A 17,994-nucleotide genomic window follows, 5' to 3' on the forward strand; every position below is an offset into this window, starting at 1 on the left:
TGAAAATCAGTAACAGAAAAACTTCTTTTTCATTTACAAATATGTGTAAATGATATACACCAAATTACAAAGAATACTGTCAAATTTGTGGTGATAAAAACAAAAGCACAGTGTGCCCAAATTTAGGGAAGCAGTTGAAGCAGTGCCTAGAAGGAAATTTATAGCTGTAAATGACTATACAAGTATCCTTTTATTTTTTTTGAAAGTTTGATGTATGCATCTTCAAAGGAATGAAAGCTCTATATACGGTATCTGTGTTCACTAAAAGATAGATATCCAAAGGAGGTTTTTGCTTTTATGAAGAAAAGGTCAAGAACAACTAGTATTCAACATTTGTTTTTCAAATGTTGTTAAAGCAAGAACATACACCCTGAGTAGCAAGTAAGCAAGCTATCACCGAACTGTTTCCCCTTGAACTCACTTTACAAAAATTATTTGTACTTTTTAGGACTGTGTAGGTAAGTTCTGGCCTAGTGGGTAAGGACTTGTGCTACCTGCCCAAAGGCCGGTAGTGACTCTGAAGAAGAAAATGTTCAGTCTCCTCATGCACAATTGTTGTTGTGTGCCATTAACTCAGAATCAACCCACAGGTGACCCTCAGGTGGGTTTTCAGAGGATTTTAATCCATGGAAAGAGATTGTCCATCCATCTCCCATGGAGTAGCTGGTGGATTTGAACCGCATGCATGCCTTTGCGATTGCAGTGCAGCTTCTTTTCTAAAAATTTTCATGAAAGTTTACAGGCAGTTTGGATTTCCATTCATACACAGTTGCATTTTCCTCCCTGTACACCTCTAACCCCAGTTTGCTTTTTGAAGAGAAAATTCTTTCATTGATATACAATCCTCCACCAACCTCAGTCTACTTTACTATGCAGCTCTTATTCTGGACTCTTGTCATGAAAATAATATCTAATCATATAGTCCTTTTAAACACTTTTCTCCCTCATATGTTTCAATGCAGTATACATTATTTATCCCTTCTTTTCTAGGTTCCCCCCAATACTGGTGTCAGTCCCATTTTATAACAGTGGAATTCTGTAGTATTTGTCCTTTTGTGACTGAGATACTTCACTCAGCATAATGTCCTCCAGGGTCACCCATTTTGAATACTATTGCATGAGTTCCTTGTTTCCCAATGCAGCATAGTATTCCATTATGTGAATATACCACAGCTTCTCCATTCATTTGTTGATAGACACATGGGTTGTTTCAAACTCTTTGCTATTGTGAACAAAGCAGCAATAAAACATGGGTGTGCATATATCTGCGTGGGTGGGAGTTCTGGTTTCTTTAGGGTATATCCCCAGTAGTGGAATTGCTGGGTCAAATGGTATTTCTATTTGGAACTTTCTGAGAAAGCGTCATACTGCCTTCCATAGTAATTGCACCATTTTACACTCCCACAAACACTGGAAAAGGTTTCCAGTTTCGCCACAACCTTGCCAGCATCTGTTGTTTGCTGCTCTGTTGAATTTTGCTATTCTTATTGGGGTGAGATGATAGCTCATAGTTATTTTGATTTGCTTTTCTCTTAGAGCAAGGGATTTTGAGCAATTCTTCATGGGTTTGTTCGCCATCTGAATGTATTATTTGCTGAAGTGTCTCTTCATACCCTGTGCCCATTTTTCAACTGGGTTGTTTAACTTTATCTTGTTGTGGTGCTTGAGTATTTTATAAATTGTAGATATTAGTCCCTTATCTGACATGTCATTACCAAATATATTTTCCCAGTCTGTGGCTTCCCTTTTTATCTTGTTGGAGACGTTTTTTGGATTTGCATAGGGATTTTATTCTTAGACGGTCCCATTCATCTATTTTATCCTCTCCTGGTGGTAGATTTTTCAGGATGCTTGGAAGATTGTTTATGTTGTGGAATAGGACTTCTAGAGTTCTTCCAAGCTTTTCTCTAATGTAGTTTATAATCCTTGGTTTCAGTCCTAGGTCCTTGATCCACTTTGGGTTGGTTTTTGTGCATGGTGTGAGGTGTGGGTCTTTCTTGAGTTTTCTGCAGATAGTTTTTCAATTCTGTCAACACCATTTATTTAAATGGCTGTAGTTTCCCCACATAACTGATTTTATCTCCTTGTAAAAAATCAGTTGGCCACAGGTAGATGGGCTGATTTCTGGGTTTTCAATTCTATTCCATTGATTTATGTTTCTGTCATTGTACCACACTATCTTGGCCACCACAGCAGGGTAGTAGGATTTGAAATCAGAGAGTGAGATGCCTCCTACCTTGATTCTCTTTTTAAGGAGTGCTTTGCCTATTTGGGGCCGTTTTCCATTCCAAATGAATGGAAAATATTCTTTCATTTCTCCAGGTCTCTCTTTATTTCTTGTAGTAATGTTTTATAATTTTCTTTGAAAAGATACTTTGTGTTTCTTGCTAGATTTACTCCCAAGTATTTAATCTTGTGATTAGCTATTGTGATGGGTATTGTGTTCCTTTGTTCTGGTTCTGTATGCTCTTTGTTACTGCAGAGAAATGTGACGGATTTTTGTATGTTGATCTTTTATCCTGCCACTTTGCTGATTTGGTCAACTATGTCCAGTAGTGTTCTTGCTGAGTCTTTAGAATTTCCTAAGTATACTATCATATCTTCTGCATATAGAGATAATTATACCTTCTCTTTGCCAGTTTGGATACTTTTTATTCCCTTCTCTTGTCTTTTTGCTATTGCTATGACTTCTAATACAATATTGAACAGGAAAGGTGATAGTGGGCATCCTTGCCAACTTCCTGTTCTCAAAGGAAATGCCTTTAATCTCTCTCCATTCAGAAAAATGTTGGCTCTCAGGGTTGCATATGTACTTTCTACTATTTGAGGAAGTTCCCCTCTAATCCCATTTTGTTGAGTGTTTGAATCTGGAAATAGTGTTAGATTTTATCAAGGGTTTTTACCTGCATCAATTGATAGGATCATGTTATGAATCCCACTTGGTCATGGTGAATTATATTTTTATGTATCGTTGGATTCTATTGGCCAGGATTTTATTCAAAATTTTTGCATCTGTGTTCATGAAAGATACTAGCCTATAGTTTTCTATTTTGGTGGTATCTTTACCTGGCTTTGGTATCAAGGATATGTTTGCTTCTTAGAATGAATTTGGGAGAATTCCATCTTTTTCTATTTTCTGAAATAATTTATGTAGAAATAGTGGCAGTTCTTCTCTGAATGTTTGATAAAATTCACTTGTAAAACCATCTGGTGGAGGGTTTTTTTTGGCTGGAAGTTGTTTTACAACAATTTCTTCTTTTAATGGGTCTGCTCAGGTGCTAAATTTTGGTGTCAGTTTAGGTAAGTTATGAATTTCTAAGTATTTGTCCATTTCCTCTAGGTTTTCATATTTGTCTGAGTATAGTTTTCCCATAATATTCCATTGTTAGCCTTTTTATTTTAGTTAGTTCATTTTTTACATTGCCTGTTTCACCTTTTATTGGTGGTGGCGGAGAGGTGGCGGCTGCGGTGCTGGAACGGAGGCGAGGACCTTGGGGTGTCCGGGGGTGTTGATGTGAGGAGGTGGCGGAGGACTGGCTGGAGATGACCGGCGAGGGGAGACGCTGCGAGCACCGGGTTCCATTCAAGCACTGTGGAAGCAGGAGACCATGGCGACTCTGCAAAGACAATCTATTTGGATTATTTTTGTCTTTTCCTTCTTTGTTAGTTTTGCTAGTGGTTTGTTGATTTTATTGACCTTTACAAAAAACCAACTCCTTGGGTGTTTTTTTTTTTATGGTTTCACTTGGTTTTCTGTTTCATTTATTTCTGCTCAATTTTTTATAATTTCTATTTCTTTTTAGAAGGTGTTGTGTTTTCTTTCCAATGTATTTCAATTTGTTGGAGATGTTGGATTGAAGAGTAATGGTCATTTTTCCCTGCCTTTTGAGGTGTTTATTTATTGCTATAAATTGACCTCTGATTACTGCTTTGGCTATTTCCCAGAGGTTTTAGTAAGTGGTGTTTTTATTGTCATTTGTTTCAAGAAACTTTTTAATTTCATTTTTTATTTCTTCTAGTACAGTCTCATGTCCAAAAAAGGTGTTCAACTTCCAAATGTTTTTTTTGTTTTTCTCCTTTATCCTCTTGTTGTTAATTTCTAATTTTGTAGCATTGTGGTCTGAGAAGATGCTTTGCATTATTTCTATGTTTTTTAATGTATTAGTGCTTGCATCATGACATAAAATATGATCTATTCTTCATTATGCCTGGAAAGTTTTCCTCTAGTAATGCTTCCACAACATTTTCTGTGCCTTTACTTGCTTCTTCCTGTTCTGGGATTCTGATGATACACATGTTATTTCTCTTGATAATGTCCCACATTATTCTTAGGTTTTCTTCTTCTTCTATTCTGCTTTTTGGTCTTGAAGATCAGTGGTGACAATTCTATCTTCTATTTCACTGGTTCTGTGCTCCATGTCTTCAACTCTATTCATGTGTCCTTCCATCATGTTGATAACATCTGAAACATTTGACCTATTTTGGATCATGGTTTCTTGTGTTTCCAGTGCCTCTAATGTCTCATTAGTTTTATCTGCATTGTTTTGAATTTTTTTAAACTCCTCCTGATTTTTGTTTGTAGTGTTCTGTAATTCTTCAAGTTTGTTTTTCACCCATTCAAAATATTCACTCATTGTTTTTTAAATTCTGTGTCAGAAAGTTCCATCAGACTTTCTTGTTTCAGGAAATCCATTGATATTGTGTCACTTCTGGGGAGTGACATCTTACTTAGAGCTTGTAGTAGCCTACTTCTTACATGACATTGCTGTGGTAGAGTTTTTCAGGCCTGAGGTGATGATAGGTTCTTTATCTGAAGTCACTGCTCCAGAAGAAGATGAGGCAGTAATACTGCAAGTTTCAGTTCAGGGCCTACGAAAGCAGCCTCTTCTATTTATAACTGTTGCAGTCCAAGACTTTCCAGTCTAAAGGCAGTTAGCTGATGATACGTGAGGAGATGCAAGGTGGAGTATAAAGGTGGGTGGAATGTAAAAGCGGGCACAGGCATTGGGTGGGCCTTGGTGCTCCAGGCACCTGGCATATGTGGAGATGCACACCAGGTGGACAAATACACTATCTACTGCCTACTGAGCACGCACGGGGACCTTACTCAAATTCTAGCTCTCAGGCCTTCATCCAGCTTTGCTGTGTTCTGGCTTTGCTGCTTTCTAGCTTCGCTACATTCCATCTTTGTTGCTACAGCGCAGTTTCTTGCCACTAGGCCACCAGAGCATACTTTAGATCCAATTACCCCTTCTGAAAACCATCTGGAGGAGTGGGTAATAGGGGTTGGTGTGCCAGAGTGAGACTGGACAGGGGCGGAGCAGGTTTCAGAACTGTTGTACATAGGGTCACTATGAATCATACGCATCTTGATGGCATATGACAATAATAACAATATTTGTGATATGTTAGTGTGATTTTAGATTTTATGTGTTAATTGGAAAGTAATATTATTTTTAGTCTGGGAACACTAAAAACAAAGCAAAACCAAAAACCAAACCAAAATCCTATAATAAGTTGGAATTGACTCCAAGGCAATTGGTTTAATTTCGGGTTTATAACAAGTAAAGATATTGAATTAATATTTTAAATAAAAACTAATCATAAGAACAAGCTCAAGCTCAAACAGTTTTATGGGTCAATTCTACTAAATAGTGAATTGTTATCAATTCCTCACAAATCTTTCCCCAAAATATCATTGCTGTTTTATGCCATAGATTTGGATTCGACCCACAGTTGATCTTGCAGCATGTTTTCAGAAGCAGTAAATTGCACAGGGGTTCAGATATTTTGTTCAAAGAGTCACTACGAATCATACTTCACTTGACAGCACCTAACAAAAACACAACAAATTGCGCAGGAGGAGATTGTTCATCCTTATCTTGTGGAGCAGGTGATGGATTTAAAATGTATGTCTTTAAGATTGCATTTCAAAAAAAAAAAGAAAAAGAAAGATTGCATTTCAGCTTCTTAGCACGAAGCCACTAGAAGAGGAAACCATCTAAATTCATTGCATACGGTAAATGCATTATACTGATACCAAAACCAGACAAGCCATCATGACACACAAAAAATTTCAGATCTTTAAATCTATGGAGACAGGATTAAAAAATGGAAAAAAATTTGACCTATCAGCTGCTGTTAGGGAAAAGGATGGACAATCTCCTCCTAGGCTATTTACTGTCATTGAAAACCCTCTGGAAATCAGCTATGGATCACTTCTAACTTGATGACACACAACAACAATATATACGGATAAGAGTACTCTGGTGGCTTAGTGGTAAGGAACTCAGCTGCAATGCAAAGATATGTACCAGCTTCTCCATGAGGGAAAAAATAATCAACTCTTATGCAATTTCTGAAAACTCACTGGAGGTCTAGTATGGGTTGGTTCCAACTCAACAGCACACAACAACATATATAAATAGGGAGCTCCAGTGGCCTGGTGGATAGAGAATTGCCCTGCTAACCCACGGGCAGTTCCTCTGGTGGTACAAATCCACCAGATCCTCCTTGGGGAAAAGATGGATTATCTCTTCCACATGATCTACAGCCTCTGAAAACCTGCTGGATGATCAGCAATGACCTTTGGGTTAGCAGTGCAATTCTCTAGCCATTAGGCCACCAGAGCTCTCTAACAAGTAAGTGAATGATACACACGACCAACCAAGTTAATTTATCCCAAGAGAGTAAGGTTTATTTCATACCTTTAATCAATGTATCAATAAAAAATTATCAAACCAACAAGGCTGTTTCAGTAGACATAAAAAAAGGATTTTATTAAGCACAGTGTATTTTCATGATACAAACATTCAATAGACTAAGTCACAGACAGGAACTTTTTCTCTCCAGAGTTTTAGGAGCTTTTAATTTGTCCCAAAGTCATGAAAGCAAAATTCAGGATAAAGTACTCTCCTTTCCTTTACACCTTTAATACACACACAAAAATATTGTAGGAAAATGATTTTGTACATGGGATTAAACGTAAATATAAATTAAAAATTTACAGATAAGGGTTAGATCTATCACTCATCTCTTTTATAAAGTTTATACAAATATCCAGTCAAAACCATTAGGGCATCTCCATTGAAATGTTATCTGGAGAGATTTCCACGCTGACCAGAGCTGCCTAGTTAGAGAAGAGAACCTCAACAGCCCCAATCATATAACAAAAGGCAGACCTTTTAGGGCTGCATAGTGCTCTCCCTCTACCTTCTTTTCGCAGAACAGCCACAGAAATGATCAAAGCTGCAGCTGCAACTCTTTATCTCTATTAGAGCTGCAAAACTATTTCACCTCCTTTTCACAGGAATAACTATCCACAGCCCCCAACTTTCTTCATTCTTTTGCACCAAGCTGCTACAAACATCTTAAGTCCCAACTTCCTTGTAAGACAATATAAAACTCCACTCTAACTTTAAGTAGCTGCTGGTCTCAACTTTAGAACCAGCCTGGCAGTTTCTCCTCAATAAACTGTCTTACTTGGCCTATACTGGGTTCTGTTCTTCTTCAGTGACCTTACACTGAAGAGCCAGCTAGAGCTCAAGATTGAGGCAGAAACAACAGGAAATGTCTTAACCTTATAAGGACAATTGTGGAAAATCTTCCATTAACATCACATTTAATGCTTAAATTGTGGGTGTTTTCCCATAAGATCATGAAACAAGACAAAGATGTCTACTCACAATATTCTTACTGAACATTCTATGCGAGGTCGAGCCAGGACAATTTTATAAAAAATCACCCAAATTGGAAAAGAAATAGTAAAATGATTGTACCATCTGGCCTGCATAATTCTTAAAACATTTTTAAAACTCTAAAATTGATGAGTTCAGCAAGGCTACAGAGTACATGATCACTACATAAAAATAAAGTTGGAATTCCTTAAAATTGGCAATACACGATTTAAAAGTAAGATTATGGAAAGACATCAATAAAAATTTACTAAAATAACTGAAAGACTTGTACACTTGGAAATGATAAAACATTGTTGAAAGAAACTAAGTAAGATGTAAGTAACTGGGAAAACATTCCCTATTCATCAATTCCATTCAGAAACTCAAATTCATTGCCATGGGATCAGAATCAACTCATAGCTGACCCTCCAGTGAATTTTCAAGGACTTTAAATCACACAGGAAGAGGCTGCCCATCTTTCACCTGCCAAGTCACTGGTTGGTAGATTAGAACTGACTTTGGGTCAGTGGTGCAACTCCCTATGGGCTACACCAATAAAAATTCCTATCAATAGAGTATTCAATATTAAAAATGGTAATGTTCCACAGATGACATATCTTTAATATAATTCTTATAAAATCAACGGTGACATTATTTTCTAAGTAGAAACATCCCAAGAAGCTACCTTAAAAAGTATTAGAAAAACAATAACAACAAAAGTATTACAACAAACAAACGAGCTTGGCAACATTGCAGGAAAACATAAGTATTTTAAAATCTATTTAGGGAAAGAGCTGAACAGAAGATTTCAAAAGGCATCACGGAATAACAAAGCAAAATATTACAATGAAATGTGCGAGGAGCTAGAGTCGGAAAATCAAAAGGGCCGAACTTGTTCAGCATATCTGAACAGAAGATTTCAAAAGGCATCATGGAATAACAAAGCAAAATATTACAATGAAATGTGCGAGGAGCTAGAGTCGGAAAATCAAAAGGGCCGAACTTGTTCAGCATATCTTAAGCTCAAGGAACTGAAGAACAAATTCAAACCTAGAGTTGCTATAATCAAGGATGCTTTAGGCAGATTATTAAATGACCCAGAAGTATTAAAAGAAGATGGCAGGAATATTCTGAGTCATTGTATCGAAAAGAATTGGCAGATATGGAAGAATTTAATGAAATAATATTTGAGCAAGAGCCTATGGTGATGAAGGAAGAAGTTCAAGCTGCTCTGAAGGAAATAACAACAAAATAAGGCCCCAGGAATAGATGGCATACCAATTGACATGTGTCAGCTAACAGATGCTGCCCTGGATGTGCTCACCAAGTTGTGCCAAGAAATCTGGAGAACAACCACTTGGCCAACTGACTGGAAAAGATCTATATTTGTTCCCCTTCCAAAGAAGGGTGACCCAACTGAGTGTGGAAACTACAGAACAATATCATTCATTTCCCATGCAAGCAAGATTCTAGTGAAGATTATCCAAAAACGACTGGAAGAGCACATCAGCAGAGAATTGCCAGAAGCCCAGGCTGGGTTTAGAAGGGGTCATGGTACTAGGGATATTGTAGCTGATGTTAGATGGATTTTAGCTGAAAGCAGGGAATACCAGAGGAATGTCTATCTGTGTTTCATTGACTATGCAAAGGCGTTTGACTCTGTAGATCATAACAAACTGTGGCTGACTCTGAGAAGAATGGGAATCCCAGAACATTTAATCGTGCTAAGGCAAAACCTAAACTTGGACAAAGATGCAGTCGTCAGACCACAGCAGGGTAACACTGCATGATTCAAAATTGGGAAGGGTGTACACCAGGGATGTGTCCTGTTTCCATACCTTTTCAACCTGTATGCAGAGCAGATTATCCGGGAGGCTGGGCATTATGAGGAGAAGTGTGGCGTCAGGATTGGTGGAAGATCTATTAACAGTCTGAGTTATGCAGATGACACAACCCTGCTTGCTGAAACTGAGGAGGACCTCATGCACTTGCTGCAGAGTGTCAAGGACTGCAGCCTTCATTATGGACTGAGGCTCAATGTCAAGAAGACAAAGATTCTCACCACTGGACCAGTTGGTAGTATCAGGATGGATGGCGAAGAGATTGGGATTGTTCACAGCTTCAGTTTGCTCGGCTCCACTGTCAACACTCTTGGCACCAGCAGCCAGGAAATAAAAAAACGTATTGCGATGGGAAAGTCTGCTGTTAGGGACCTCTCTAAAGGAGTCAAGAGGAACAGTGTCTCTCTGGAGACTAAGGTGAGCCTGATATGGGCCATGCTCTTTGCAATCACATGTTATGCATCAGAGAGTTGGACAATGACTAGGGAGGACAGAACAAGAATTGACAACTTTGAGCTGTGGTGCTGGAGGAGAGTATTGAAAGTAACATGGACTGCCAAGAAACCAAACAGATTCATCCTGGAGAGGGTTAAACCATGCTACTCCTTGGAGGCAAGGATTCTGGGGCTTTGTCTGACATACTTTGGATATGTTGTAAGCGGAGACAGGTCCTTGGAGGGGGACATTATGCTTGGGAGGGTGGAGAGACAGTGCAGGAGGGGAAGACCCTCTATGAGGTGGATTGATTCAGTGACTGGGGTAATCAGGATGGGTTGTCAGAGGCAGTGCGATTGGCCCAGGATAGAGCAGGGTGTAGGGCTGTTGTACATAGGGTCACTATGAGTCGCAAGCGACTCGACGGCATATAACAACATTTGGGGAAAGATCGAGTGTGAAAAACAATGTATACGAACTTTGTAATTAAACTGGTATAACATAAAATTAAAAAATCAAAGACAAAACAACAACAAAAAATAAAATTTCAATTGTATTTCTATATATTCCTCGAAAGGAAACCTACTGCTACTGAGAGAAGTCCAATCTATTTTTTCTCTCTTGGAGTGAGTGGTAGGTTTGCACTATCGACCTTTCAGTTAATAGCCTGACACTTATGCTACTATACCACAGATGCTCCACAGATTGTTGTTATGGGATGTCAAATGACTATGACTCATAGTGACCTTATGTACAATAGCTCTGAACCATGCCCTCTCGAGCCAATCTCACTGTCTCTTACATACCTGCCTTCATTGCCACAGTTACCTTAGTCAGTACATCTCATCCAGGATCCTCCTGTCCCATGCTGACCCTCCACCCTTCTAAACATGATGTCACTCAACATTCTTAGCACCAGCAGTCAGGGGCTTGGAGTAAGATATCATGAATGAAAGGACAGCACAAGGGAGGAAAACATCATGCATAGAGGGACAGCGCAAGAGAGGAAGACTCTGGATGAGATGGATTGACACAGTAACTGGGGTTATGGGGTAGGTGTCAGAGACAGTGAGATTAGCCTGGGACAGGGCAGGCTTCAGAACTATTGAACATAGAGTCACTATGAGTCAAAGTGGACTCAACAGCCCATAACAACAACAAATGGCACAGGATGAGATTGTCATCCTTCTCTGCTGTTCAGCAGTGGATTCTAACTCCATGTCTTGGATATTGCAATGCAGCTTACGCCACTATAATTTCCTAAATGGATAGTCAGAAGGGTTATGTATCAGGATAAGTATAATTAATGTTACAGAGCTGTATACATATAAAAAGCTAAAATGGTTATTTTTGTTATATACTCTTTACCACAATACATTGTTTTATAAATCCATTACTAATTTCTAGAAAACATAATAGGATAATTTTATTTCATTTTAATGTGTTAATTGTATTTTCTTTACAATCTGATTTCAGGTGAAATAAAACCCTGTTTATTCCATATATCCCTTTTGGCATTATCCAGCTTAACAATGACAAAGGAGAATTTACTTTAAATTTCAGAATTCATATAACATAAAGCATCAAATTGTCTGGAAACATCATGGTGGTTTTATACAAAGACTGTAAAGATCTGCATTTTATCCTTATAAATACATTTCACAGTGGGAGAATATGAACATTTCATGTGTGATTTGGAAAAACTCATTTTGTTAGAGATCTGGAAATGTCATTTTATCTTAGATGGGGCTACTAATAAATATCACAGTGGCTTTCTATGTGGTTTTTATTGGTCTTTTGTACTTTGTAAAGACGTCACTTTTAAGTGCAGGATTTAAAACTAATCTCCCTTCACATAGAGAAAATATGCATGTTATTACTTGTATTTGGAAGGAAGAGTGGCATCCACTTCCATAATAGCTTGCCTCCCGAAACCCTATAAACCTAGAGAGAGGATGAAAGACACTCAAGCGTTGAGGACTCTCCTTCATAAGGTTGCCATGAGTCGCCTGCGATTTGATGGCACTTAACAACAACCAAAAAATTACTTGTATTAAAAAGAATATAATTATGACTGACAATGCAGAGGTAATTATCTCCTGCATTATGTTATATAACAAATGCATTTGAATCATTGATATCTAGAATTTCTTTTTCCTGATCTGAGCTGATTTTAATGGAGCTCTGGAGGCCTAGTGGATGAGGAATCGCTCTGCCAACCAAAAGGCAGGCAGGTTGAACCCACCACCTGCTCAGAGGGAGAAAGATGGACAATTTTCGCCCATGCCTTTTAAAGCTTCTGAAAACCCACTAGAGGGTCAGATATGAGTTGGTTCTGACTCCACGGCAATGAGGATTTGGATTTTCTACCTGAGTGTCCTCCAGTCTTCTCTTTTCATTGAATTTTTTTTATTTTATTTCATTATTTTTTTGTGTGTACTGCCAAATCAGATCTGACTGGTACAGTAGGAGATTGTTCCTCCTTCTCCAGCAGAGCATCTGGTGGATTTGAACCGTGCACCTCTGAGACTGTAGTTGCAGCTTCTTGCCACTAGACAAACAGAGCTCGCCTTTTCATTGAAATTTAAGACTCACTGCCATACAGTCCATTCAGACTCGGAGGGACTCTCTAACATGTGTCTGAGACTGAAACTTTATGGGAAGAGAATGGCCATCTTTTCCCATTGGAGCAACTGGTGGATTCTAACTGCTAACCTTTTGGTTAGCAGCCTAATACATTATGAACTATACCATTGGGGCTCTTCTATACTGACTAAGCCTAATTTACAAACAGTATCTTTAAAATGCTGTAAACTTCTACAAAGGAAAGAGTCCAAAGTATGACCTTGTTTCAGAGACAAACTTAGCTCTAGAGAGCTTAGCTATGTGCCCCACAACACACAGCTAAGTACTGGCAAAGCCAAACAAGAAAACTGATTTTCGAGATCACATTCTATGGATCACCCAACATGAAATATAATAGTTTATTATTTCGTTTTTAATTGTCAAAACAGACTACTTAGTTAAGGCATTTCAGTTTGAGATAGCAATGTTGTCACTGTTTTGAATTCTCTGCCCTCAAGTAAATGGCTGATGAAATGAAATGCTTCAAAAATCATGAAATTGGATAAAGAGTCATCTAAGCTTGTTCCTTTTATTAACTGTTGTATCTTATTATATGATGTTAGAAATAGACATATTTCATAATTATATTAATTCAATGAATTCACAAGTCATTCACAAGTATTTCATGTGTAACTTCTGATGTCATTATTTCCTATGTTCATCTCTTCACAAAGGTATCATCTTTGATTTTTGTTTGAGTTTCCCCTTCTTTGTACACATGGTGTCTCTCCTCTGCTCTTTCTCTCCTTTTTTTAAAATTAGAGTTCCTCAGGATCATGGGTTCATTATTTATGCTCAGAAAAGAGAGCTGTAATTGAGGCTCTTCCTAAAGAGTGGAACCCAGAAAAATATGCATTTCCTTTTTTGGTCCCTCATTTTTCCATTCAATTGAATAGGAACAGTTTTCAGTAGATCCTTCTGTGCCACTACACAGTGATATACAAATGGTGAATTGTTTAGCACTCGGTATGGAGCCTGAGCTGCACCAACACTCAGAGACAGGCCTAGGGAACATAGCATTTGTGGGTGCAGAAAGGTGAAAATGCTGAATTTAAAGAGAGAGGGAAAGGGATAAAAATCCCTAAGTGTCAATTGAAGAGCTCTGGTGGCCTAAAGGGTAGAAGCTGCACTGCAAAGGCAACAGCACATGGTTCAAGGCCACCAGCTGCTCTGCAGGAAGATGGGCAATCTCCTCTCATGCAGTTAACTGCCTCTGATAATCAGCTGGATGGTCAGCTATGTGTTGGTTCTGACTCTATGGTACTCAACAACAACAAGTATCAAATATTCTATATTTCTTCTTTTTCTTTTTTAACCAATGTGCATTCTCTCTCTCTTATAGGAGGTCTGGTTGCCTAGTGGTAAGAAGCTTCCCTGCAATCTCAAACGCACATGGTTTGAATCCATAAACTGTTCTGAAGGAGAAGGTTGGTCAACCTCTTCCCACACAATTTACTGTCTCTGAAAATCTGCTGGAGGGTCAGCTGTGAGTTGGTTTCAATTACATTCTCTTTCAATAGATGGAGTAATTTACATTGATATTATTCCATTAACTAGAATTTCAAAATGAGTAGTTGGGGCATTTGCCACCTCTAATTTGGAAGAGAAAGTGAAACATCACAATAAATCTGTTGTCTTTTTGATACTACGAGTTGGATTACTATAAATCAGAATATATTGTAGGAAACACCAGGAACAGGGATAAAAGCAATTTGTTGAGGCTTTTCCTATTTAAGTCATCTTACAAAGATGTAACAAGTAACCAAAACAGTATGGTATTGATACAATGACAGACAAAAAGACTAATGGATTAGAATTGAGAACTCAGAAATTAACCCATACACCTACAATCCATTAGTGTTTGACAAGAAATTAAACTTATTAAATGGGAAAATGACACCTCTTAAACAAATGGTGCTGGCAAAACTGGACATTGGCCTGTAGAAAGCTGAACCAAGATCCATGCAAGAAAGAAGACAGCGGAATGACATATATCAAAAATCAAAGAAGACAACTGCCAACCAAGAACACAGTACCCAGCAAAACTGTCCATTAAAAATGAAGAAAAGATCAAGATATCCCCAGAAAAACAGAATCTAAGGGAGTTTGTATAAACAAGACTAGCATTGTAGGAAACATTGAGAGATGTCCTTCTTACAGAGGTGCCACCGAAAGCAGGATGGACCCATGTACACAGCAACACCACCAAAAAGAACAAAATAATAGCAATCAAACCTTGCTTCTCAATATTCACACTGAATGTGAATGGTTTGAACGCATCACTGAACAGAAGCGAAGCAGATTGGAAAAAAAAAACCCAAATCCATCAAGATGCTGTCTACAAGAGACACACCTGAAAAACGAAGATAAAGACAAAAGGGTAGAAAGAATGGCAACCAGAAAACAAGAGCAGCAATATTAAAGTCTCATAAAATAAATTTCAATACAAAAACCATCACAAAGGATAAGAAAAGTCACTGTTGTTGTTATGTGCCGTCGCGTCACCTGCGACTCATAGCGACCCTATGTACAACAGCCCTAAACTCCGCTCTGTCCTGTGCCAATCACACTGTCTCTGACACTCCCATCCCAATTATCCCAGTCACTGAATCAATCCACCTCATAGAGGGCCTTCCTCTCCTGCACCGTCCCTCCACCCTCCCAAGCATGATGTCCCTCTCTAAGGACCGGTCTCTCCTCACAACATGTCCAAAGTAAGTTAGACGGAACCTCAGAATCCTTGCCTCCAAGGAGCCACCCGGTTTAACCCTCTCCAGGACAAATCTGTTTGTTTTCCTAGCAGTCCATGGTATTCTCAATACTCTTCTCCAGCACCACAGCTCAAAGGCATCAATTCTCCTTCTATCCACCTTGGTCATTGTCCAACTCTCTGATGCATAACAAGTGATTGCAAAGACCATGGCCTGTATCAAACACACCTTAGTCTCCAGAGAGACACCATTGCTCTTCAGTACTTTGTACAGGTCCCTAACAGCAGACTTTTCCATGGCAATGCGACTTTTAATTTCCTGGCTGCTGGTGCCAAGACTGTTGACTATGGAGCCAAGCAAACTAAAGCTGTGTACAATCTCAATCTCTTCACCATTCATTCTGATGCTGCCAATTGGTCCAGTGGTGAGAATCTTTGTCTTCTTGACACTACATAATCCTTAAAGGTCAATAGAACAAGAGGACATAACAATAATAAATATTTATGCACCAAATTAAAGACCTGCAAAATATATAAAGCAAACACTAACAAAACTGAAAAAGGAAATAGACAACAGTACTAGAGTAGCTGGACACTCTCAAGACAAGATAGAACTACCAAAAGAAAATCAACGAAGATGCTGAGGAATTAAACCACACAATAAACCAATTCAACCTCATACATATTTATAGGCTAATCCATTAAAAAAAACCTACAGTATACCTTCTTCTCCAATGTGCTTGAAACGTTCTCTAGAAAACATCACATTTTAGGTCATGATCAAGTATCAATAAATTAAAAACAGAAATAATACAAAGCATCTTCTCAAACCAAAATGCTACAAAAATTATAAACTAATAACAATAAGATAAAGGAGAAAACACCCATACATTTGAAAGCTGAACAACAGCCTGCTTTAACATGAGTGAGTACTAGAAGAAATAAAAAATGAAATTAAAAAGTTCCATGAAAGAAATAATAATAAAAACACAACTTACAAAAACCTCCGGGAAACAGCAAAAGCAGTAATCAGAGGACAATTTATAGCAATAAGCAAACACATCAAAAGGCAGGAAAAAATGATTATTGACTCTCTAACCCAACAGCTCCAGCAAATTGAAAAAGGACAGCAAGAAAACCCAACACCCTCTAAAAAACCTGAAATTATAAAAATTAGATAAGAAATAAATGAGATAGAAAACATAAAAAAAATTGAAACCGTTAACAAAACAAGGAGTTTGTTCTTGGAAAAGGTCAATAAAATTGACAAATCACTAGCAAAACTAACAAAAGAAAAGAAGGAAAAAACAAATAATCAGAATAAGAGATGAAACAGGCAACATCACAACAGAACCAACTAAAATAAAAAGGCGAACATTGGAATATTATGAAAAACTATACTCAAATAGGAAAACCTAGAGGAAATGGACAAATACTTAGACATGCACAACCTACCTAAACCGACAGAAACTGAAATTGAACATTTGAACAGACCCATTACAAAAGAAGAAATTGAAAAGGTAATAAAACAACTTCCAACCAAAAAAAGCCCCAGGCCAGATGGTTATAGAAGTGGATGTTATCAAACATTCAGAGAAGAAATGTCACCAATTCTACATAAACTTTCAGAAAATAGAAAAAGATGGAATTTTCCCAGACTCATTTTATAAAGCAAACATATCCTTAATACCAAAGCCAGGTAATGACATCACCAAAATAGAAAACTATAGGCCAATATTGAACATGTTCCTATTAAGTTCTGTCGATTCATAGGCAACTCACAGTGACCCTATGAACCAAAGTCCTCGATACTTGCTTGTTTGACTTTCATCCTTTCTCCAGGTTCATAGGGTTTTGGGAGGCAAGCTATTAATGGAAGTGGATGCCACTCCTGCTTTCAAGCCTGTTCAACCGGGGAGCGCCACTAAACACTGTCCACTATGGGTAACCGTTACTGCATTTGACACATCAATGTCACAGTGTTCAGCTTCACAGTGACCACAAGTTACCGCTGTATGGCAAGTGGACACACCAGGGCTATATGACCTCGAAGGCTGTTTGAACAAAAACAATGAAAAACAAGCCTTAGTGCCGCAGACTAGAGTCACCCACCTTTGGCTTTGTAGCACTGCTTTCAGTCCACTAGGCCAACTGCTCTCTCTCTCTGTTGTTAAGTGCCGTAAAGTCTTGGGCGACTCATAGCAACTTTTGTTCATAACAAAAGGCCTCAATGCTTGTGTGCCTGACTTTCATCCTTTCACCTTATGAACATAAATGCAAAAAAAAAAATACTGGCCAAAAGAATCCAACGATACATTAAAAAAAATTCATCATGACCTAGTGGGATTAATAAACGCTATGCAAGGATTGTTCAACATAAGAAAAACAATCAATGGAATTCATCACATTAACAAAGCAAAGAACCATTTGATCCTATCAATTGAGGCAGAAAAGGCCTTTGAGCACCCTTTCCTAATTAAAACACTCAACAAAATAGGATTAGAGGGGAATTTGTTCAATATGGTAAAAAGTATATACACAAATCAGAGAGCCAACATTATTCTCAATGGAGAGAGAATAAAGGCATTCCCTTTGAAAACAGGAACTAGGCAAGGATGCCCACTATCACCTCTTCTATTCAATATTGTATTAGAAGGCGTAGCGATAGCAATAAGACAATACAAGGAAATAGGAGGTCTCCAAATTG

The 17,994-nt window shown here is 38.1% G+C and overlaps 1 pseudogene; it reads right to left on the bottom strand.

The window, feature by feature from the left end:
* LOC102856440 overlaps positions 1 to 17,994 on the bottom strand; it is a 63,419-nt pseudogene that overhangs the window by 13,096 nt on the left and 32,329 nt on the right.

This window comes from Elephantulus edwardii, unplaced genomic scaffold, assembly GCF_000299155.1.
Source record: "Elephantulus edwardii isolate Elephantulus edwardi_28Jun2011 unplaced genomic scaffold, EleEdw1.0 scaffold00336, whole genome shotgun sequence".
Lineage (NCBI taxonomy): Eukaryota > Metazoa > Chordata > Mammalia > Macroscelidea > Macroscelididae > Elephantulus > Elephantulus edwardii.